Raw genomic sequence first — 24,986 nt, forward strand, 5'->3', positions numbered from 1 at the left:
TCTGCTGGCAACACGTTCCAAACGCCCACCACCCTCTGTGTGAAGTACTTACCACGTGTATCCCACTTAAACATTCTACCTCTCACTTTGAAAGCACGACCTCTCGTTATTGAATCCTTGTCTCTGTCCACCCTGTCGATACCCTTCATGATTTTGCAAACCTCAATCAGGTCCCCCCTCAATCTTCTTTTTACTAGTGAAAATAAACCTAACCCACTCAGCCTCTCTTCATAGCTAGTATTTCATTCTGATTGGTAGACAGATTAGTAAGTTTCAGTCACATGGGATACAGAGGAAGCTAATCACAATTGGCTTGAAGGAAGAGGGATATTTTTCAGACGGGAGGTTTGTGAGCAGCACTGTGCTGTAAGAATCAGGACTGAGTTCGCTGCATTTCATCATTTATGTCAAAGATTTAAATGTGAATATTGGGGCTATAGTTAGTATGCTTACGATTACATCAGAAAAGGTGGTGCAGTAGATTATCTCAGAGTACAACAAGACCACAATTAAATGGGACAAAGGGGCAAGGAGTGATAGATGAAATTTAATTTAGATAAAGACGAGGTTTTGTATATGGGAAGGCGAATCAGGGCAGAAATTATATACTTAATGGTAAGGTCCTGGGGAGTGTTGTGAAACAAACGGACATAGGGCTGCAGGTACATAGTTCCTTGAAAGTGGAGTTGCAGGTAGACAGTGTGGTGCAGAACACATTTGGTACATTTGCCTTAATCAGTCAGTGCATTGAGTATAAGAGTTGTGGTGGTATGTTGCATCTGTACAGGATGTTGGTGAGGCCACTTTAAGAATACTGCGTACAACTCGGTTTTCTGTAGAAATGACTTACATAAATGTTCCAGGACTGGAGGTTTGAGCTTTGTGGAGAGGTTGATTAGGTTGAGGTGTTTCCCCCTGGAGTGTCAGAGGCTGAGGGGTCACATTATAGAGGTTTATAAAACCAGCACGGGCATGGATATTCTGAACAGCCATGTTCTGTTCCCCAGGGTAGGGGAGTCCAGAACAGGAGAGCATAGGTTGGAGGGGAGAGGGCGAATGATTTAGAAGGGACCTGAAGATCAATGCTTCACACAGAGCGTGGTGTATGTTCAGAAAGTGCTGTCAGAAGAAGTGGTGAAGGCTGTTACAATCGCACATTTTAAAAGTATCTGAAAGAGGATGATATTGACAAAATGCTGGAAAATGGGACTGGATCAGATTTGATATCTGATCGGAGTGAATAGGTGGGACTAATGGGTCTGTTTCCGTTCTGTATGATTCTTTGATTCTGTAAGAGGAACGACAAATAATTCTGAATGGACCTCTCAAGTGGGAATTCTCTTCACTGGAAGTTTATCGTGCCTCGATTTTCACATTGATTGAAAGCTGCATTAGTTAAATATTTGACAGAGAAGTGAATCATGCATAATTGGATATAGACAGGAAAGTGGGGTTGAGACCCCAACCTAATCAGCCACAATCTTAGTGCCTGGTGGAGAAGGTTCAAAGTGTTTAATGACTCACTCCTGTTCCTCAGTTCCATGTTTCTATGTTCCATTCAGCCCCTCAATCCAGCGAGACAGGAGCAGTTGGAGGCTACTTACTGCTATAACCTGTTGCACAGAAACAACGGATATCATTCGGACCTTCAAGACTGTCCCACACGCTTTGAGGTGATTTGGGAAATGTAGTTAGAAAACCCAGGCTGGGTACAAAAGAGGCCCCTCATCTCTCTTTACAGAGATTTCCCTCTCTGCAACTTATGCTCAATTTGTTGGTCACGTTGTAGACCTGAATTCCCTGAGAATACAGCCCCCATACCTCACCCAGGGATGGCTCACAAAATCACCTGGTCTCCCTGATGGTAACATTCAATAACAGAACATTCATGAAAATAACACCCACTAACTTTCCAATAACAGAATGTGAGTACATCAGACACAGGGGCAGGTCGTTCACTCCCCAAACCTGCCTTGCCCTTCATTAAGATCATGGCTGATCTCCTCTTGGTCTGAAATCCTCTTTCATACCCAATTCTTCATCGCCCTCACCCCTCTGACCGGTTAATATCCATCTACTTCTTCTTCAGTCATCTTGCTCCCCAACACTCTTGAGGAGAGAAATCCTGACATTCAATACCATCTGTTCGAAGAAAACCCTTGCTGCTCCTATACCATTGCCTATTGATATGAAGAAAAGAGGTTGACACAAGGGGTCAGGTAAAGATGACTGGCCCTGATATCAATGTGTGTTTGAATTTTGTTGACATCAAGGAGCGTTACAGAACTGGACTTAATGGGGATCAGAGTAAAGTCTCCAGTGTTTGGAGTCAAACATGGCACAAAGGAAGATGTTCATCATCTCAGTCCTGGGTCATCTCTGAGCAAGATGCTCAGGGTAGCTTCCTCTTCACAAACATCTTCTGCTGCTTCATCAATGTATCCCCACCCCCACCCTCCCCACCATAAGATCAGAAGTGGGAATGGTCACTGAAGATTCCACAATGTTCAGAACATTTTATCCCCTGTCATCTCCTGAACTGGTCTGTGTCCATGTGCAGCAAGACCCAGACTCTGTTTAGACTTTTGTTGTTAACGTGCCAGTAACATTCATGTAACAGCACTGCCGGACACTACCTATTGCCACAGTTAAACAAGAGTTCATTCAGCGCCTAACGCAGGTTTCACAAGAATATGAGGAAGTCGTTCAGCCCATTGACACTACTGGAGAAGAACAGGGACAGCCCATTCAGTGCCTCCAGCCTGTTACTCAGGAAGAGAAGGAGTCTAGTGTGATGGACCACACCAGAGCCTCTCGGAAATATTGGAAGGCAGTAGCCAAGACCCTAATGTTTTCATATGTTAAAGGAAATGTAAAGTTTCTGTTACAGATGCAATGTGACAGGTCAGACTACTCGGTGGTAAGCAAAACACTATTTACTTAAACACGAAAGATGAAATAAAACGAAAGGAAGATGAATTTAGAATAACTTATTTCTATTGGACAACTTAACAGAATAATAGATCTCAGAGCTATTACTAATGAACTAGTACAACATAGGAAATTCCCATAAACGCAGCCCTTGGTAAAAAGGAAAATTCAGGAAGTGAAAACAGCATCAAGAAAAAATTCAGAGAGAGAAACAACCAGGACACATTCCCTGAAGCTTCCAACTCTGTGGAGACCCCGATAGTTTTTGATGTTACTGAGAAACCAAAACTCAGAGAGCCTAATCTGTGAGAGCTGGCCACACCCTTTCAGGCTGCATTGAAATAAACCTAAGGCCGCCCTCGCTGTTTATTCAAGTGGTCTTAACTAGCCAGCTTGGTAACAGTCGTTCAATATCTCTCTTAAAAGAAATCAGGACAAAAAAGCCTCTTAAAGCTACAGCATCATCACACTTGTCAGCACATCGAGCTGTCAAACAGGAACCCGGGGTTACCCAATAAGGCCCTTGGCCCTGTCCAATCAGACGAGGTTGAAGCCAGTCAGTCCCTTGAGTCAATTACACAGGAATAGTAGGAGGCCATTCCCACCTCAATGCACTTACACAGGGGCAGAATGAGGTAATTTATGCTGATTCCTGATGAATGACTTATGCCCAAAACGTCGATTCTCCTGCTCCTCGAATGCTGCCTGTCCTGCTGTACGTTTCCAGCAATCGACTCTCTACTCTAATCTCCAGCATCGGAAGTCCTCACTGTCTCCTAACTGATGCTCCTACATGATGAACAATTGGAGCAGAGGCTACACAGACAGACTGCTCCACATTGTTCCTCGCGGCTCCATTGCTCATGATACACGCGTGGGACTTTAACATGGTTTTCTCGCAGTGCGGAGGGAAGCCATATGTCTTGTGTGAAGTCACAAGGAGGGACCTTCCATCTCCTAGAAGCCAGCCTGGTGTTCTCTATGTAGGGTGGAAGCTGGTGGGATTGGCTACCTGTTTCAGATGGAAGGTATTGTGGCTGCTTTTGGGGATTGTGAGCAACCTGATGTTCAGTACAGGTTCACACGCCGACTGCACAATAACGTGGGGAGAGTTAATTTAGGCATATAAACTATTAGGAAAGTCATGTTAGACTGATGAATCGACTCTCTACGTTCAAATAATTTTGATCTTGTTCATGTTGATCTTGACTAGTGCACGTCCTGTTCAGTGTAACCTGTATGCCTTACTCTGTCCAAGTCTATTTCCACCCTATGATCTGTCTGGCCATGCTTACTATGATCTCCCTCCACTGCTCATAAATAAAGTGTTTCCCTGTACTGAGTTACATGTGACAATAAATCAAACCAATCAATCCTGGGTAAAGTTTGGAATTTCTCTCCCTGTCAATGTCTGTTTGGAAATGATTGATCTCTGCCACTCCTCATGTTTAAGCATCACCATTTCATCGTCTCTCACAGCTCTACTGATTAAACACTCAGCTTTTTCACTCTATCCTCATGATACCATCACCCGTGTCTGTGATAAGCAGATCATTCCTTACAAAGGTGATCAATTCTGTAGAAAGTGCCCCAGATATTCTCTCAGCAAGGCACTACAACAGCAGGAAGATGGCATTTCTTATGTACTCGAATCATCTTACAGTGAAGGACAGCATACCATTGACTGCACCCATTACATACACTGGGTTTCATTTGGAGCAGTCACCATAGACTTGTGATTGGGAGATCACGCTTCCCAAATTTGTTAGCGTTCTTTGATGAAGTGACCAAGACGATTGATGAGGACAGAGCGGTAGACGTAGTATCTAGGGATTTCAGTAAGGCCTTTGATAAGGTTCCACATGGAAGGCTGCTGGGGGAACCAGCCAATTGGATACACAGTTGGCTTGATGGTAGGAAGCAGAGGGTTTTGTAGAAGGATGATGGTCAGACTGGAGGCTGGGTCCATTGCTGTTTGTTGTCTACGATTTGGTTGAGAATATGCAAGGCATGATCAGTAAGTTTGCAGATGACACTAAAATAAGTAGCATTGTGATCAGTGAGGACGTTTGTCAGAAATTGCAGCAGGATTTTAATCAGGTGGGGAAGTGAGCCGAGAAATGGAAAATGGAATGTTGTGTAGATGTGTGAGGTCTTGCCTTTTGGAAGCTTAAACCAAGGTAGGAGTTTCATGTTGAATGGGAGGGCATTAAGGTGTGTCATGGGAAGAAAGAACTTTGGGTTCAGGTGCACGGTTCTCTGCGAGTGGAGTCACAGGTAGACAGGGTAGGGAAAAGGCTTTTGGGACATTGGCCTTCATCAGGCAGGACACGGAGTATAGAAGTTGGGGATTTTTGTTACAGTTACACAGGACTTTGGTAAGGCCGCACTTGGAGTATTGTGTTCAGTTTTGTCACCTTGTTATAGGGAGGATGTTTTTAAATTAGAAAGAGTGCATAAGAAGTTTACAAGGACGTTGTCAGGACCCAGTGGTCTGAGTTTAGGGAGTGGTTGAACAAACTCGGACTTTTTCTTTAGAGTGAAGGAGACTGACGGGGGACCTTACAGAGGTGTATAAGATCATGAGGGATATGGATAGGATGAATGCTCTCAGTCTTTTCCAAGGTTTAGAGAATCGAGAATAGAGGGGATGAGTTTAAGGTTAGAGGGGAAGGAATAAAAGGGAAACTGAGGGGGGACTTCTTTATACAGAGGCTGCTACGTGGGTGTGCTGCCAGCAGATGAAGTTGATGGGGGACATTATCAACATTTCAAAAGCATTTGTATAATTATGTGGATAGGGAAGGACTGGAAGGATATGGGCCAACTGCAGTGAAATGGAGTTAGCATGGATGGATATTTACAAGATAGATTCGAACCTTTCTGTTAATTAAAACCAAACACCCAGAAAGGCTCGCCTCACCTCGTAATCTGTTAAAATATGAGCGACACAGATCTCCTACATTCCCCTATTATAAAAAAAGAGCAAGTTAGTTTTTTTTAACTTTAATAGTGAACACTAAACAACAACTTTTCACAAACACAAGCCCCTCTGTTTCTTAACTACTTACTGTCAGACTCCAACTCTGTAAAAACATGTTGTTCCAACAACCCACATATTAAACATTACAATTTCAAGACCACACAGTCTCTATCTTACCCGTTGTGTTCATTCTTCAAGCTGCTCATCTCCCTGGGTCATGTTTTTTTTCACTGCAAGTAGGTTTGACATGAACACTTTGATAGAGAGTGTTTGACATGGACAGTTATCACTCCTGCTGTACAGCAGTTACTCTGCTGTTGGATGGCAGTGGCTCTCCCTCTAGTGTTCAAATGCTGGGTTTATATATTCCCCATGATACAATAATTCTCATAATTTGATTGATTTCCAGGGTTCCAAACAATAATTTTCAAATTCCGTTGGCTTCTGGTTTCCTGAGCGTTATTTAAACTCTTTGGTTGTATTTGTATTGTTGTCAAAACAGCAACCAAAACTCAGGTATCCATTTCCCCGCTAATTGTTACATTTGAAACAGTCTGACCTTTATCTGGCATCTGTGGCTATAATTTCAATGCAGCAAAACCCGTTCTGTCTTAAAGTGACGAGACATGATTTTGGCTTCAGAACACTTCACCTGTTCAAAAAAAAAAGAGCCTTGTTCCTTTGATTCTTAACAGCATTATTCTGAAATACAAAGTATTAATCTCAGTTATACCATCCATACTAATTCCGCGCACTTATATAGCACTGGAATAAGTCAAATCTTATCTACACTTTTTCATTTAAATCCACGATAACACATCTGCTATCCACATTTTTAGGACCCACAGTATGTGCAAAGTTGGTAACACGTGACTCCAATAAAATGGTCTCATATTCTGGTCTTTAAATATTTCAAAAATACGAAAGGATTTTCGTTGTTGTCTACAATCATCTGCGACAATTTGTCATGTAACCATTCAAATATTTTCAGGCCAGTACGAAATTCAATCATTCCTTTTCTATAACTGAAATTTTGTATTTTTCTTTCTGGTGGATATTCAGTTTTTTCGACAAGTAGCCAATTGGCCACTCAATTCCATCATCAACTTTCTGTGTCAATACATCTCCGACCTCTATATCCCAAGCATCATACACAATTTTCAAAGGATTTCAAAATATTTGGTGCAGCTAAAACTGGTGCGGGATAATTAATCCTGCTTTAAAATTCTCAAATACCTCCTGGCATTATTCTGTCCACCAAAATTCTGTGATCTTCTTCAATAAATCCAGCAGTGGTGCCAATACACTGCTGAAGTTTGCAACAAACTTCCGATAGAATCCACTCTGTTCCAAAAATCGATGCACCTCTTTCTTCGAGGATGGTCATGGAAATGTCTCAAAGCCCTTCATCTTTGTGTTCCATGAGGTCAACCTTCCATGTCCAATGTAATGTCCCAAGAACGTCACCTCTGCCTTCGCAAATTCTGTTTTCTTTAATTTTATGACAAGGTTTGCTTCTTGTAATCGTTCAACATGCTCAGCCAACTATAACATGTGAGCTTTCAATCACTTGCTAAAGATCACTACATCATACAGATAAACTGCACAATTTGTTCATCTGGCCCCAACTCTGTTCCTGAGTCTTAAATGTGGCTGGAGCATTATTCATTCACATGACACACTTGATAAAGTTTTTGTCAGCTCCAGTATCTTTACCAGATAGATTAACTGACTCAACTTTTTTTTAATTTGAAAGGGGGTCACTAAATCTGACTTTGAAGGGATTTCCTACCACTGCTGGCAATACTAATACCTCATCCCCACGGGAAATCGTCAACGTTTCAAAGTTTTTTTCTGCCACCTGCTTCATTCTATACTGTGCCCTCTTCAGGTGCTGTTTAGCTAACTCACCTACTCCATCTAATCTCTCCCTCACTTCACGTACATAATCCAACGGTGAGACCTCCGAAGTCGGTTTTGTCAATTCATATTTCATTAGCTTCAAACGACCTCTCACTTATGTACGAACATTAACTCAAAGGAAGAAAACTGAATAGGTTTATTTGGGACATCTCTAATGGGAAACAATTTAATGGAACACCTTTACCCCAATCATTCAGACAATCCTAATAGTACGCAGTTAACATGGTCTTCAGTGTCTCATGCTAACTTTCCAAGTTTCCCTGAGATTCAGGAAGGGTCGCACCTGATTTGAAGTGTTGTATATCAAAGCTATCGATGATTTCCTAAACAGCTGAGCAGTAAAATGAGAACCTTGGTCTGAATAAATCACTCTGCACAGGTCCCCAACGAGTAAAGAAAACTACCAACCCCTCCACCTCCCTTTTCACCTTAACACCCCATTATTGAATTGCCTCTGGAAATCTGGTAGACACATCCATTATGGTCATAAAATATTGGTTTCCACTTTTAATGTAGAAAGGGGAGCTACACAATTAATCATAAAACACGTGAAAGGTTCTTCGAATGCAGGAATTGCTCACAAAGGTGCTGTTTTTTTAAACTGCCTGTGACTTACCTACAATTTGGCATGTAACAAAAATTAACCACGTCCTTGTGCATTCCAGGCCTAGAAATTCTTCTGTAACTTAGTCTGAGTTTTCCGTACACCTAGGTGATGTCCTGCAGTAAGTTCCTGTGCTTCCCGTAACACTGTATGCTACTGGTAACAAAATCTGATGAACTTCAGCCCATTTCACTTCTGTACTAATTTACTGTGGTCTCCATTTTAATTTTAGGATTCCATCTTTAAATTAATAATGTTCGATAATATATTCTGATTCCTTTTCTGTGTGTGTACATGTTTATGTGTGTATATATCTCTGTTGTAAGCCTATTAGCCTTTCAGCACTAATCACCACTGCCTCACCCTCTGCCTTGTCAGGTATATTTTCCTGCACCGTTACATCAAACAGGGTATCAGTTAACTGCACACCAATTCTTTTGTCTTTTTCTTTCGTTTTTCCCTTCCTGCTGTAACTTATGACAGTGGGATCTTGTTACTACACAGTCTAGAAAAATTCCTGGGTATTTTTCTTATAACTCCCTTGTTCCCTAAATTTCCTTTGCCTTCTCCACCACAAGGGTTGTTTCTCCCAACTTGAATCCTGCTAAATCGTTCCCAAGAACAAACTGCATTCCTGGAACTGACACTCTGTCACTCACTCTCACTGTTACTTCCCTAAACTTGATTTGGCACTCCGACCGTATGTTACGCAAGGGAATGCTTAATTTCGGTCCCCATTCCATAAATTATCACGCTCTTGAGTAACATGTCAGGAAGAATGAAAATACTTCCATCTCTTAGTATGAGAGGCCGAGAGAAAGTGAGAGCTACAGATGCTGGAGATCAGAGTTGAAAAGAGTGGGGCTGGAAAAGCACAGCAGGTCCGGCAGCTTCCTGGAGGCAGGAGAGTTGACGTTTCAGGCACAAGTCCTTCATCATGAAAGTGGGGGGTAAGGGAGGGGGAAAGGGACTGAGAAGTAAATAGGAGGGTGAGTGTGGATCTGGGTGAAATTTAGCTTCGAAGGCGATAGGTAGATGCAGCTGGGGTCTGATGGAGATAGCTCGACAGGAGGGTGAAGTGGATAGGTGGTAGGACAGTTGGAACCCTCAAACTATACAGCATCGCCGTTGGATTCACCAAAATCCAAATCTCCCCTCCCCAACCTCATCCCAGACCCAACCATTCAAATTAGCACCGCCCTCTTCAACTGTCATAATTGCCCATCTTCCTTCCCACCTACCCACTCCACCCTCCCCTCCGACATATCACTATCACTTCCACTGACCTCTTCCTATTGCCTTCCCAGTGACCCTCGCACCAGCCCAGCTCCTACCCTCCTATTTATCTTTCAGTCCCCTTGCCCGCTGCCATATTCCTGATGATGGGTTTATGCCTGATATATCGATTGTCCTGCTCTTCGGATGCTGCCTGATCTGTTGTGCTTTTCTGGCGGCCCACTTCTCAACTATTAGATACTGAACAGATCCCATAGCTCACAAAATTATAAGCTCTTGTCCACCCTCCCTCAAGTAAAGTTTATCTACAGAGGGGAATTCCTTATAGAGATCAGGCACTGCCTCCATACCCAGCCCCGGCCTAGGCTGTGCACTCTCCTGCACCTCCTTGGCTCCAATGGGGTCTCCTTTCCCAGTGTCACTAATGCCACTGGTTTAGCCTCTTTTATCACATCTTTTCCCAAAGTGTCTTCCTTCAACCCCCAGCACGGTGTGTCCCACCTTACTGCAGTGAAAGCTCTTTTTCCCAATGCCCTCCTGAAACCATCGGTACTGTAATTTTATGTGTTCCATTCGCTTATAGTGACAACACCTAAGGCTTTCACCACCTTTCACCACCCCCCGGCCCACTAAATTGGACTTCTTTCTTCACCTGTGGTAAAGTATTGACAACGTGCTTTACTCTATGCTTTGCAGTACTTTGCTTCTCCCAATTTCTATCCCTCAGGATAAATCTCCTCCTAAAAGCTATATTTCATTTCATGCACCAATGTTTATTTAGCTGCCAAACCTGCCGCGCTTCTCACTTCTTGAACTTTCTATTTATGCACATGAAGCCTTGCCATCTCTGGAAGTGAGTTTTTAAACACCTCTAGCAGAATAATCTCCCTTCGAGCCTCACAAGTCTTATCCATATTTAAGGTCTGCATCCATCTGTCAAAATGACTTTGTTTAATTCTTTCAAACTGATCTGACTCCATCTCTATGTTTCTGAAATTTCGTCTATATGCTTCTAGTACCAATTCATGAGCACTCAAAACAATGTGCTTTAAACCTGCATAATGACTTGATCCCTCATCTGCCAGCGCTGCGCACACCTCATGAGCTGTGCCCACCAGCTTAGTCTGAACTAACATTACCCACATGTTCACTGGACACACCATCTGCCGAGTACATTTTTCGAATGAAATAAAAAAGGTTTTGACATTTTTCTCACCGAAATATGGCAATATATTAACGTAGTTGTATACATCCCTACATTCTCCCTTTTTCAACATCCTGTTAATTTAACTTTCTTATCTAATTTCAAATGTCCGAATTTCAGATTCTCTCTCTTTCTTTTTCCTCTCTTTCTCTTTTTCTTTTTTTCTCTCTTTCTGTCTCTTTCATTATCTTCTATGTCCAGTTGCCACATTTGCAATTTAAGTTTTTTTCTCACTCGACTGCAGTTGCCTGTTTCTCTGATAAACAAAAGTGCTTGACCAATTCCATTACAATTTCAGCTTTCCCTTTGTCCCTGGTTAAACCCAATTCTAGTCTATTTGTTAATTTTAAAAGCATGCCCGTCCTCTGTCTTTTTTGACTTCTTGGCAAACTTGGGAATCATCTTCAAACCCCAGAACTTCTTCACTAATGTTAAAAGCCATTTCTTTTATTGTAATCAACCACAAGGAATCAAAATTAAATGAATTTTCTCACCTGTGTTATTTGAAGATCTAGTTCACTCACTGCCAAGTGATGGAATCTGCTGGGACCTTTTCTACCCCAAATCTGGTCAAATCTGCCTTACCCCATATTACAAGCCTCAAGCTGTCGATGTCGAACCCCTTTGTTAATTAAAACCATAAACACCCAGAAAAGCTCATCTCACCTCGTAATCTGAGTGACAGAGAAGTCCCAAATTTAACTATTAAAAGAAAAATAACAATTTGTAAGTATGTAAGTTAGCTCACTGAGCTTGAAGGTTTGTTTTACAGATGTTTCGTGACCATGACGTGGAAACATCATCAGTTAGAGTCTCCGGTGACACACTGGTGGTACGTCCCGACTCTCTATTTATAGGTTTTGGTTTATTAAGTTGGGTGATGTCATTTCCAGTTTTTTTTTCAAGGGAAAGTAGATGGGATCGAAGTTAATGTGTTTATTAATGTACTTCTGGTTAGAAAGCCATGCCTCTGTGAAATTTCGTGCGTGTCTTTGTTTTGCCTTTCCTACGATGTGTGTGTTGTCCAAGTCAAAGACGTGTCTTTCTTTGTCTGCATGTATGGAAACTAGTGATAGTGGGTCATGTCTTTTTTGTGGCCAGTTGGTGTTCATGTATCCTGATAGCACGACAACAGGACAGTTTGTAATTGTGGATAAATGATTTTAGATACACTGTTTAATCAGTGTGTGTTCAGATAAGGAAGATTGTTCATATGTGTACAACGCATTCTGAAAGAACAGCTGAGAAACAGTTAACGAAAAATGGTGCACATGATGTATAATATTTATAAAGCAGTAAAACATGATTTGATCATCATCTGAAATGATATGTTCCACTTCTCTCAACGTTCCCCCTTTTCTGGGATTCCTTACTCTTGTCTCTCATTCTTATCAGGATGTGTGTTATAAATCTTGCTTAAGGTGTTCCAACTTATTTCAGTTAATCCCCATTCTACCAGGAATTCAATATATTGGCCTTCTGAGTCTTTCCAAAGCTTCTGTCTGTCATATTATTGGAGATAAAAATTCTGGCATCAGACTGAGCATTTGAACACATTACTCTGTTGTCCTTGCACTGTACAAAGGACCACAGCACACAGGAATTGCCAAAACATTGAGGGATGTACATCTACTTCTTTCCATAATCTAGTTTTGTCATTTTTCTTATCTTCACATCTACAACTTGTCTCTCCTTCTCTCATTGTATCTAGTTAAGAAATCCACCAATTATTCTTCATGTCCCATCTCTCAAAACCCCTTCATTCGGTTTATATCTATTGCTCTTTTCTTCATGTAATGTGATTATAATTGAGCAATATAACTCAAAGACATTCGGGAGGAGCTAGCCAAAGTTTATTTGAAGGGAAACCGAGCAGGAAAGACCACGGAGCAGCAATGGCAGGAGTTTCTGGCGATAATACGGAACATAATGAAACATACTCTTGCGAGGAAAAGGCAGCCATGAATGATAAGGCAAGTAAGGGACAGCATCAAACCAAAAGAGAAAACATACAATGTGGTGAAGATTATTGGGAATCCAGAGAATTCATTGGCTCTGGAGCGACATAAGGCTGGCTTCACTGACACTACAGAGCTCTTAATCATGGCCATGGAGAGAAACAGAGAGAAACACATTCACTTTCAGACTGAAGATGGCATTAATGAAGTAAAACAATTCAGATGAAATAAACAGTTGAATTAAAATCAGTTAAATGCTTTTGTGGAATGGGTCAGATTGAAAGCATGACCCGGGGAGAGACCCTCAGCAGAATGAGAATTTTAGAAAATGGAAGTATTTCCACATCAAAAACCAGAGTTGGTCACTGAGTAGAGGGTTGATGGGCAAATGGGTCTCAATATGAGCTGGGGGACAGACAGAATTGCATTGCAGATATTGCAGCTCAAAACTGCGTATTTATGTAGTGCTGTAGACCACAGCATCAGAAGAAGACCTGTATTCAACCGCAACCTGCAACTTTTTTGCCCAGGATAATCTTTCAGTCTGCCATTACCGTCAACACGACCAATGGCTCAGTGACGAGTGTGGGTGACCATGTCAAGGTCAGAACCACGTGAACCTAAATCTGATGCTAACCCATTAAAGCTACCACACTTGACCAACAGATCTGATTGAAGCTCGGCAGTCCTGCCACACTTAGTCACAAATGGCGATGGACAATGAAACAAATGGCGCAGTAAAGGGCTCCACAAACATCCCCATCCTAAATAACGGAAAAACCCTGCACCCCCAGTGTAAAAGATAAGGATGTAGTATCTGCAACTTCCTGTGAGAACCAAAGCTCACACACTTCAATAATAAGATCTGAATCAGTAGTATCATTTATTTCTCACTTGCAAGTGGGTGCAACGTCCACTGTCCACAAGGCAGGGACAAACACACACTGAATTCAATGAATACACGATATTTATGTAATTTTGTTCCTTTTTTATCCCATTACTCCTCCCTGTTTACATCTCCCACTTCTTTAAGACCAGTACCCATTACTCCTGTTTATCTTATGCCTTATCCGAACTTGTCTGTGACAAAATGGTTATTTCTAGCCTCACACGGCCATTTGACCACATCCCGCTGTGACTCGTTGTTAGGTACATCCATTCTTCATCATTATCTTCTCCCTCCATCTGTGCTTTCCACAACCATACTGATTATTATGACCTATTAATTGGGGGTTGTTCCAGTGTTTCTGCAAAATTGGGAAACATGGTTAGAACTACTGCTTGTTCAAGCTATTCTGCCTTAACCTACATCCTCATAGCCCCTTATCTATTTGTCAGTAACATGCACCATCGTTTTGGAGTCACGTTGCATTCTTGCATACAATTTTAGCGAATACAAAAACAATTATGTACTTCCTCCAAATCGTTTCCATTCTTGTTGACTCAGCTCTTAGTTGAAACAATTACACACTGGTGTGAGTTCATTTACTTTGCATAAGAAATTATGAAATGCAGAAGTAACACTACTTTACCTATGTCCCACAATTTCCACTTTTTCTTTGATAACCATTTGTTATCTTCTGCATTTTTCTTTTAAGCTTCGCCCCCAAAATTCACAAGCATTATTTCAGAGATTTCATCCATCTTGGTCTCAGTCTTGCCCTCATTATTTAGTCGATAAAGTTCCTCTGACTGATTCCCTCTTGGGGGCATCTGTTTTATTAAGGCTGTCTCAATCAGTCTTTGGGAGAGCCCTCGTATACAGGGCATGATACAACAGCCAATGGCCACCAATACCCCGACTACTAATATCAGGGAAGCAAGGATGGAAACTATCACCCCCTTTCATCTTCCAAACCAGGATTCAAGCCATCCCGTGAGAGATGTGTCTACTCCTGAATTCTCAGCCAGTTCCTCTGCTAAGGTAGTCAATCCCCTTAAGGCCCTAGTAATTGAACCATCAGGTGCAGTGTTATTAGGAATAAAGGTACAACAGCTTCCTCCTAACATCTCTCTCTCTCTCTCTCTCTCTCTCTCTCACACACACACACACACACACACACACACACACACACACACACACACACACACACACACACACACACACACACACACACACACACCCTTGTTCTGCTAAAATCATATCAAGTGCCATTCTGTTTTCCCATGCCGTACTACATGTCACATCAAGCTGTTCTGATATTCCTTTAACAACATCACTTGTATAATTTATAAATCGCTGTTGGTTATAGAAGATGTAATTTATCCAATCTACATTTTTATTAATTGTTACCCACCAAAAGAGAGCTGACTCAAAGCCTGCTGCAATCTGCTTACGAGCCTTGAATTCATCAGATACCCTCCTAGGGACTCCTACCGAATTGAGGTAAATCCTGTCATCGAAAGAAGTGTCCAACAATGATCTCTTACTCCTTCCCTTTTTCTCTACTATATTTTCCTTCTCAAATGCACAATTGCACATAGTCCTCTCCAGTCCGGAGGGACGGTGGGTCTCAATATTTTGCCTCCACAGTGCCACCACAGATCCGCTCGGGGAACCTTTAGTGCTGAGTCGTTCCCTCCCTTCTCCATTTCGGTAACATTTTTAATCGCTGTACATACTTTCAGCTCCCCCAAAACTCTAGACCGACTTTTACCTCGTCTGTGCACACATGACGTGTGACTTCCAACTGCAGCGGAAAATGTGGGGAGGACTTTTGTATCTTTCTTCTCCAAGGGACGGAACATCAGAGATAGGGAGGTACAATTCCTATCATTCCATGCAGTCTCATCCTGATACAGGGCTATCATACATTTCATGCCCTTCCTGACTCCCTTCCACCCGAGTGGAAAGGGAACCACCTGGGCCACTGACATACTGGAGGCACATGCATAACAATTGCTTCGGTTCAGACTTTTTACAGTATACTTTACCCATTCAACCCAGGCATGTGCATCCCCATACCCAGTTTCTATTTTGATAGTCTGTTCCAAGTCCTTTATCTCAATAATTGCTACTACTTTAGGATCATCGGGAGGGGTGAAAGGTTGTATCTTATTATCCAGTAATTCCACCCGTTTTCCCTGTCCTACGCTAATTCGAAAACAAAAGCCCGAGAAATCCTTCCCGTTTGCCTTAATTTCTATCCCAAATGTTTCATTTAATTATATCTCATAGGTGCCCACCCCCAGAATTACTTCGTGCCATGTAGTTTTCTTTATTGTCAGGTATATTCGGTTACATTTTTTATCGCGACAATCGTGAGCTGGTCGGAAGGGGGTCCGGTGTACTGTGACGAGACCATTATATCAAGTACCATTCCCAAGGCCATCCCCATAGGACTTAAGATGTATCTCTGAGCTGCGGTACTGTCTGTGATTATCTATATCCCTATAATTTACTGAACTGCATGCATCAGCGTCTATTACTTGTAGATTATAAACTCAGGAACCATTAATAATAAATATGAAAATGACATTTGGCAAAATCCCAATACTAAGAGGGCTAGCATCATAACTCTCAGCATTTCCAGTATTCTAAACATGCAGAAGCACAGAAAGACTTAATATACAATCCTACAGAAATAATCCTGTTCTTGCATCACCACTGTATAATCAGTTACTCAAAGTCTCTTTAGCCTGAGTTTCAACGGGTCTTGCGTTGATTCGGCTGTCCAGACGTCTGCCTCAGCTGGAGATTCCACTGGCCTTTTGATCCGAGTATAGTGAGTCCAGCCTTTCTCCGCCATCCTTATTGCCGTTTCGGGAGTCAAAAGAGCCTGATAGGCCCTTCCCAGTCCGGCTGCAATTTAGTCTCTGTCCATGATTTTACTTAGACCCAATCTCCCGGCTGGATGGGATGAACAGCGGGGCAGAGTCTGTGCCAATAAACCCTGTTTCCTGAGGAAATACAAAGAGGAGGACAAGCCCAGTATATTCTTCTTTCAGAACAAATGTTTAGTTTCGGGAATTGGCTTTGGCCAGAGATAGGAGCTTCCCGAAGACTTGAGACAGTAGGCATTAAGGAATAAACCACTGCTTCCTATGGATTCAGGGCTGCTTCTTTCGTTACCTCATCAGCCAGTAATGTAGCTTTCCATTCTTTAACTAACAATGAATTCATGCAGTCATGTTTTAAATTAACCATGAATCAATATGATAGGTCACTGAGAATGCGTAAAGGGATCTTGCCAATTAATATTGATTCAAGCTAACACACTCGATTTATTGTAAATATTAATTATTAATTATATATTATATAAATATAAAAATCATTATCTGTAATTCAGGGTGGAAACGCAACAAATGGGCCAAACATTTTTAAAACTGTAATTGCACAGTTCTATTTGTTTACCAGTCACTTGTGCTTTCTCATTCTGTTTCTCTAATTGTTTTGCTCGAGCACATGCATTTTAAAGAACCTCAACAGATTTCATAGCACCATTTGCAGTTACTTCAGTCCCAAATTTGGTGGCAGTATTTTGTCGTGAGCGCAAAACTGATTCTTCGTGCTTCTCATCACAAAACTCATCATAATCCAATGAACTTTTCATTCCCACTGCATTGGGCTTAAATTTTAAGGATGACCTTGCTGCCCCTTTATCAATGAGGAAAGCTACGTCCTCTTTATAAAGTCCCACCTTTAAATTTATCAAGGGTTCCAGGTGGGTCCCCGGGGCAGGAACTCCTGACACCTCTATTTTTCATCAAGGTTCATAAACGGTACTGTCTTTACTTCCTTTTTCATATCTGGACACTCTCTCTTAAAGTGACCCGTCCTTTCACAGTAATAACATCCCGCCTGTGTGGATTTCCACTTCGATCCTTGTTCCTGTCCACCAGACCCCTTAACATCTCCTCCCTGACCATTCTGGTTTCTTCCTCCTTTTAGTTTTGTCCTTTTCTTTATTATCTCATCAACCGTGGGCTATCATTATTTTTGCCTTTTGTTTCCACATCTCATGTTCCGTTGCCAGATCAATTGTTCACCCGATTTTACTAACTGAACAGCCTTAGGGCCACCTAATGACCGTTCTTCATCACCCAATGTTTTATTTAGACGTTGAGAATTTTTTTTAAAGGAATATTGCAATATTTCTTCTTCCCCATAACTTCAAACACCAATTCATCAATTCATGCTTGACTAACTTTAAAGCTGTTCCTAACTTGTAAATATATTTATATATTTACATTCATTTATTCAGTATTTAATATTTAAAATGTAAACTGCATACAGTTCCCAACCTTGAAATCCAGTATAATTATCCAGTTTTAGTCCCTTAATTTCAATCCAAAGTTTGTTTTCTTAAGTAGTCCTGACCAATCATAGTTCAATACCAATGCTATAGGTCGTGGAATTATCAGAGCTGCTTTAAAATGATTTGTCTATTCAAGTTAAACAAAAATTTCTAATGCATGAACAATGGCTGAATACAAGGTCTCAGATATTAATCATAGGATTTTGTTTTTACTACAATCTAATGTTAAACTGAAACTTCAACTGTCCTCCATAAATCGCTTTTATGTAAGGAGAAAAGTGATTAGTTAGAAACTGATGGTAAGGCAGCCATGACCTGTAAAAAGAACAGGCGTTACTATTTTTTTCATAATCACTACAGAATCCTTAATCTTAAAAGAAATCATGTTAAGTTTCCATAATAAAAATCAGATTCAAAACAGTCCTAGAACTCAAGCTCCAGGGAATAAAGCACAAACATTCAATCACCAACAAACAAAGAGGCATTCAAACCAAATCACAAAGGGTTACACTTTCTACAAGCTGTATAGCTCTTTTCGTTCTCTCTCTCTCACACACCATATCTCACAGATACTTTCTGAGCTTCTTGCAACAACACCTCTAAGTGCTCCTCACTTCAGCCCTCTATCTTTTGAATATTTTTCTGGATGTCAGATCATTATTTAGTTACAAAGTGTCCCCTCAGTTGCCCTTCAGCCACTAGCCCTTCTGACTTGAAGCACAATCTGATTCCTCCTGACTGTAAAGCTGTTTTTCATTGACATATAAATTCAAATATTTCCAACCCAGTCTTCGTCCGACCTATACTTTGGACAGAAGACGGCGGGACGAAGAATGGATCCCTTAGACCATACAAAGCAACACTATTTAATCATTTTCTTTTTATCTTTTACCCTTGTACTAGTATTATTTTTCCAATTCCACAACATCCTGCCCAACGGACTTTCTGGAGGTATGTTGTAAGAGACCCCGCCTCCATTTCCATTGCCTTTTTCTTCTTCTGTTTCCCAGGAGGCTTTTTCCTTCCCCACGGCACAACCCATATTGAGTTCCTTCATTAGTCCCTTATTAACTACTAAAACTCAATCCCCACCACCAAGGCAGTACTTAAAAGTCAATTTTCTTACCCTGGTCTGTGCACAGAGTTGCCTGGCCCCTTTTTTCTGTATTTTCTACGGACCTCCTTTCACTGTCTGATTCAGATGTCTCTCTTTTGGGATTCGTACCTGTCGCTCAAGGGACCGGACCAAACCGGGACACGAGACCGCTCCTCAATTGGGAACAGGACGCGTCTCCCCAGTGTCCAGGGCCAGCCACTACCCCCGGTGATGGAAGAACATCCCGGATGAGCCCCCAGTTGTGAGAAACAAAGCTCACGCACGTCAATAATTTCAGTCCGAGACAAGATCTGAATCAGTAGTGTCATTTATTTCACACTTGCAAGTGGGTGCGATGTCCACTGTCCACAAGGCAGGGACAAACACTCATTGAATTCAATGAATACACAATATTTATGTAATTTTGTTCCTTTTTTTTAATCCAATTGCTTCTCCGTGTTTACATCTCCCAGTTCTCTAAGACTGGCACCCATTACTCCTGTTTATCTCTTGCCTTATCCGGCCTTGTCTGTGACAAAATGCTTATTTCTAGCCTCACAAGGCCATTTGACCACATCCCGCTGTGACTCGTTGTTACATACATCCATTCTTCACCATTATCTACTCCCTCCATCTGTGCTTTCCCCAACCATACTGATCCTTATGACCTTTTAATTGGGGTTTGTTCCTGTGTTTCTGCAAAATTGGGAAACAGATGTTTATATCTACTGCTTGTACAAGCTATTCTGCCTTAACCTACATCCTCACAGCCCCATATCTGTTTGTCAGTAAAATCCACCATTGTTTTGGAGTCACGTTTCATTCTTGCATACAATTTTAGCGAATACAAAAACAATTATGTACTTCCTCCACATCGTTTCCATTCTTGTTCACCCTGCTCTTAGTTGAAACTATTACACACTCGTGTGAGTTCAGTTATCTTGCATAAGTAATTATAATTGCAGAATTAATACTACTTTACCTATATCCCACAATCCTCACCCAGAAGTGTTGAGTGGATGACCTACGTCACCCTCGCCATGATGCCCACAGAATCACAAATGCCAGTCTTCAACCAATTCGATTTGCTGCACGTGACATGAAGAAACAGATGAACACAGTAGATACGACAAAGGTAATGAGCCCTGATCCCATTCCTGCAATAGGACTGAAGACTTGTGCGGCACAACAAGCCGTGTACCTGGTGAAGCTGTTCCAGCTCCAACTCTGACATCTCCCTGGCAATGTGGAAATTACTCAACTATGTTCACTCCTTAAGAGAAGAATATTACAATCTCACCAATTACCACGCCCTAAGTCCCCTCTCGATGCTCAAATTGGTTTGGAGTTCTTTTTGACAGAGCTGTCAAGCAGCACAGGAATATCCTGCTTAGTGTGGTTTCTGATAGGTCCCCATGTGGAGATGGTGCTATTGTGGAAATGCCATTGGATGACTAATATATACAATGATAATGCTCTGGCAGCTTGTGGAAGTTAAAAAAAAGTTAATAAAATATTGAAATATACAATCTGGTGCCAGTAATAGTTACTCTGAAGCCAATGTCGATTTTAAACATCAGTTTCCTTCCCCAATGTACTTTCAGGAAGTAAATCTCCCGTGCTTTCCTGGTCTGGCCTAAAAGTGACTCCAGACACACAGACATGTGATAAACTCTTCAATGGTCTCTGAAATGGCTCCAAAATTATCATCACTGTTTGTAATCTGTCTCACCCTGTCAGTGTTTGATATATTTCACTGAGGTATCCACTCATTTTGCTAAAGCACATGGAATATAGGTTCAGTCGATTCAAATTCTGCTCCCACAACAAACCTGTCATCCTTGACTGCTCTCCCACAATGTCAGCATTGTCCATTATTAGGTAAGGAGACCAAAACTGCCCACAATACTGCACAATGTTTGAGATGTGGTTTCAACAAGGGCCTGTACAACTGCAGTAAAACACCCTGACACCTGGACAAACATCCCCCTGCAATGAAGGTCCAACACCCCATTTAATTTCCTAACTGTTTTCTGTTCCTGAAAAAAAATACTTTCAGTGACTAGTGTACAGGGAGATCCAGATCCTTTTCAATGTTACAGCTACCCAACTGTTGGGTTTATGTACACTGGTAAGTATCCCGATGCCATTCCCAGCATTTCTTCTGGCTTCAGAACTCACTGCCCTGTACAGACGGCGGAGGTCGGTGAAGACTGAAACAAAAAGAATCATAAGTCCCTTTATAGAGTAACATTTTCCAACCTTTTCAACTGGTCGGCTCCCGTTCTCTTTATCAAAGGGTACAACGTCACATCCACCCACATTGTTCTTCATTGCCCCGTATTTGCACAGACCCTCCACTTGCCTCAGTCACCTTTTACATCCTCCTCACCCACTCATAATCCGACATCGATTAGTGCCATCAGCAGGCTTGGAAATATTACATTTGATTCCCTCTAATAAAATTTGGGTGCGTATTTGAAGTAGCTAGAGCCCAAACACTGAATCCTGCTATACTCCCGAGTCTTCTGCTGTAAAAAAAATCGATTTATTTCTAGTCACTGTTTCCTGTTAGCTCTCCCATTGTAAAACCATGCCCTTCTGTCAGCCCCCGTCGCATAGGATTCGAATTTGCACAGGATGCTTGGGGCTTTATCAAAAATCTTTCTGAAAATCCAATCGGATTGCATTGATTGCTTCTCCATAGTTTTGCTGAAAGTCAGTCTCTCAAATATGATTCCCATTTGATAAATCTCTGTTGCCTTTTTCTCAGTCCCATTATTTTCAGTTAAAGTCATTTCTCCATAACGTCTATTTGCTAATTGTTTTCTACTCCCTTTTTCTCTCTCATCAGATTAAGCTTTCCTTGTATTCCTAGGAAGATTGTTTATTTTGTTTTGTTTTCTTCTGTGAAGACATAACTGAAATATTTGCTGCATAGTTATGCCATTTCCCTCTTCTCCATTCTCTGGTTTCGGACTGCAACGAAGCTGCACGTTGTTTTCCCTTTATTTTGTCATTGACCTACTTTTTGAAGCTGTTACAAGTCCCATCTTATTACCCTATAGAGTGTTCTGAAACCTAATAATCCTGTCGTAAGAGTGTCAATGATTGACCTTGCAAAACCATGCACTCATCAGAAATACAGCATGGTCTACATTAGTCCTACTTTTCTACACGAATATTATGACCCTTCAAAATGTCATCCAAGGACTTTGTACCAGATGTGAGGCTACCGGTGACAACACCCAGTTTGGTAGTGAATTCCAGGCCTCAAAACCCTCTGGGTGAAAAATGACCATCAAGTCCCCTCTAAATCTCAAACCCTTTAATTTAAGAATGTACTCCCGTTTGTTCTTCCCCTCTGACTAAAAGGAACAGCTGATGACTATTCACCCTGTCCATATCCCTCATAATCTTTTCCTTCTGGTTCATATCCCCCGCAGCCTTCTCTGCTCCAGTGTAAACAGCCCGAGCTTACCCAGCCTCTCTCCATAGCTGATATGCTCCATCCCAGGGAACATCCTTATGTATCTCCTCTGCAACCTGCTCCTGTACAATCACATCCTTCCTGTAATGTGTCTCCCAGAACTACACACCGTATTCCATCTTGGCCTAAACAAGATTCTGCATACCTCTTATAATCTGTGCCTCGATGAATAAAGGCTATGCTTACGCTCCACTTTGCTTTCTCAACTTGTGTATTAACCTGTCCAGTCTCATTCAGGGATGTGTGGATAAGCTCCCTCTGAGCTCCCTAGGGTGCTGCCATTCACTGAGTATTCCTCTGTCTGCTTCCTTCTTCCAAAGTGCATCACCTCATATTTATCAGGGTTACATTCCACCTGCCATTGATATGTGCATTCCATCTGTATCTTCCTGTAACATAAAACCATCCTCCTCACTGCCAACCACGCGTTCATTCGTTGTATCAATCACGAACTTAGTTATCACACAGTCCCCATACCTCGTCCATTTTCACAGGTATACCATTTATAGATACCACAAATAATAAGGTTATAGATCACATAACACCAGGTTATAGTGCAACAGGTTTATTCGGAGGCACTAGCTTTCGAAGCGCTGCTTCTTCATCAGGTGGTTGTGCGCTTTGAAAGCTCGTGCCTCCGAATAAACCTTGTGTTGTGTGATTTTTAACTTTGGCCACCCCAGTCCATCACTGGCACCTCCAAATCACAAATAATAAGGGACAAAACACTGCTCTCCGTCGTACACCATTGGACGCCGGCCTCCAGTCACACAAACAGGCTTCTACCACCATCCTGTGACTACTACCACTAAAGTTGATTTAGATGCAACTTGGCAAGTCACTAATGACTCCTTCGTATTGCCTGGTTATTCTGTTCGCCGAGCTGGGAATTTGTGTTGCAGACGTTTCGTTCCCTGTCTAGGTGACATCCTGAGTACTTGGGCGCCTCCTGTGATGCGCTTCTGTGAAGCGATTCTATCAACAAACACATCGACCTGGACCCAACATACCGGCCACTGCAGCGCACATTTGGAACTGACAACCGGAAGTGGAAGAGACAAACCACTGTAAATGCCGGAGGATACAACACAGAAGCGCTTCACAGGAGGCTCCCAAACACTGAGGATGTCACCTAGACAGGGGACGAAACGTCTATAACACAAATTCCCAGCTCGGCGATCAGAACCACAACAATTCATGCTTCTATTGTTGATTCATTTCTGACATTTTGAAATGAATTACATCAGTTTCGTTAGACTTACCAATGCTCCATCCAGCTACATGTTCAAGTGCTCCCTTGTTACTGATATGAATTGAATTTTGTGTCATTGGTTCCACAAGCCCTATATGATTACTTAGTATTTCTGAGTGATTTTCTGGGTCTTCCTCCATGAAAACAGATGCAAAGTAACTGGTTATTTTCTCGGCCATTTCCCTGTTCTCGACAATAAGCAATGCTATTCCGATTATAAATTTCCACGTTTGAGCATGCTTTTATTTTGTTTACTTTGAAATATAGATCGTAGATTTATGCAGCCTTTGTGTTCCTGTTTGTTAGCATGCATGTTCGCTTTCTGATTTCTTTATCAGTTTCATGGCCCTCCTTTTCTGCATTATAAATTTCTGAAATTACTGAGGTTTCCATACTGTCTGGAATTCTTCTGAAGTCACTTCTTATGATTAATATAATCGTTAATTTATTATGTTAACCATAATGTAGTCACTTTCTCACTCTTGGGTGTTTTTACCTGAAAGACATAGACTTTTGATTCAGACGTTGCAGTTTTTATAAACCAGATGTCTCCAGGAATATTGCAAGAGGACAGAAAAGAGATTGTGGGGGGCCTGGCTGATATTTTCACATCATCTGCTGGCCATGGATGAGGTCCCAGATGACTGGAGGATAGGGATTGCTGTACCCTTATTCAAGAAGAGCTACAAAGAAACATCTGGGAACTATAGACGAGTAAACTGGACATCTATGGGTAAGGTACTTGAGGAGATTCTGAGAGATAAGATAAACATATGTTTGGAAAGGCAGGGTGTGATAAGGAACAGTCAGCACGCCTTTGTACATGCAAGATCATGGCTGACAAATTTATTAGAGTTCTTTGATGAAGTGACCAGCAACGTTGACGACGGCAGGGTGGTATACGTAGTCCAATTGATTTTCGTAAGGCCTTCAATAAGGGTTCACATGGTACACTGCTCTGGAAGGGTAGATTGCATGGAATGGAGTGGGAACATGGCAAATTAGATACAAAATTGTCTTGATGATAGGAAGCAGAGAGTAATAGTGGAAG

Source organism: Hemiscyllium ocellatum (assembly GCF_020745735.1).
Source record: "Hemiscyllium ocellatum isolate sHemOce1 chromosome 40 unlocalized genomic scaffold, sHemOce1.pat.X.cur. SUPER_40_unloc_2, whole genome shotgun sequence".
Lineage (NCBI taxonomy): Eukaryota > Metazoa > Chordata > Chondrichthyes > Orectolobiformes > Hemiscylliidae > Hemiscyllium > Hemiscyllium ocellatum.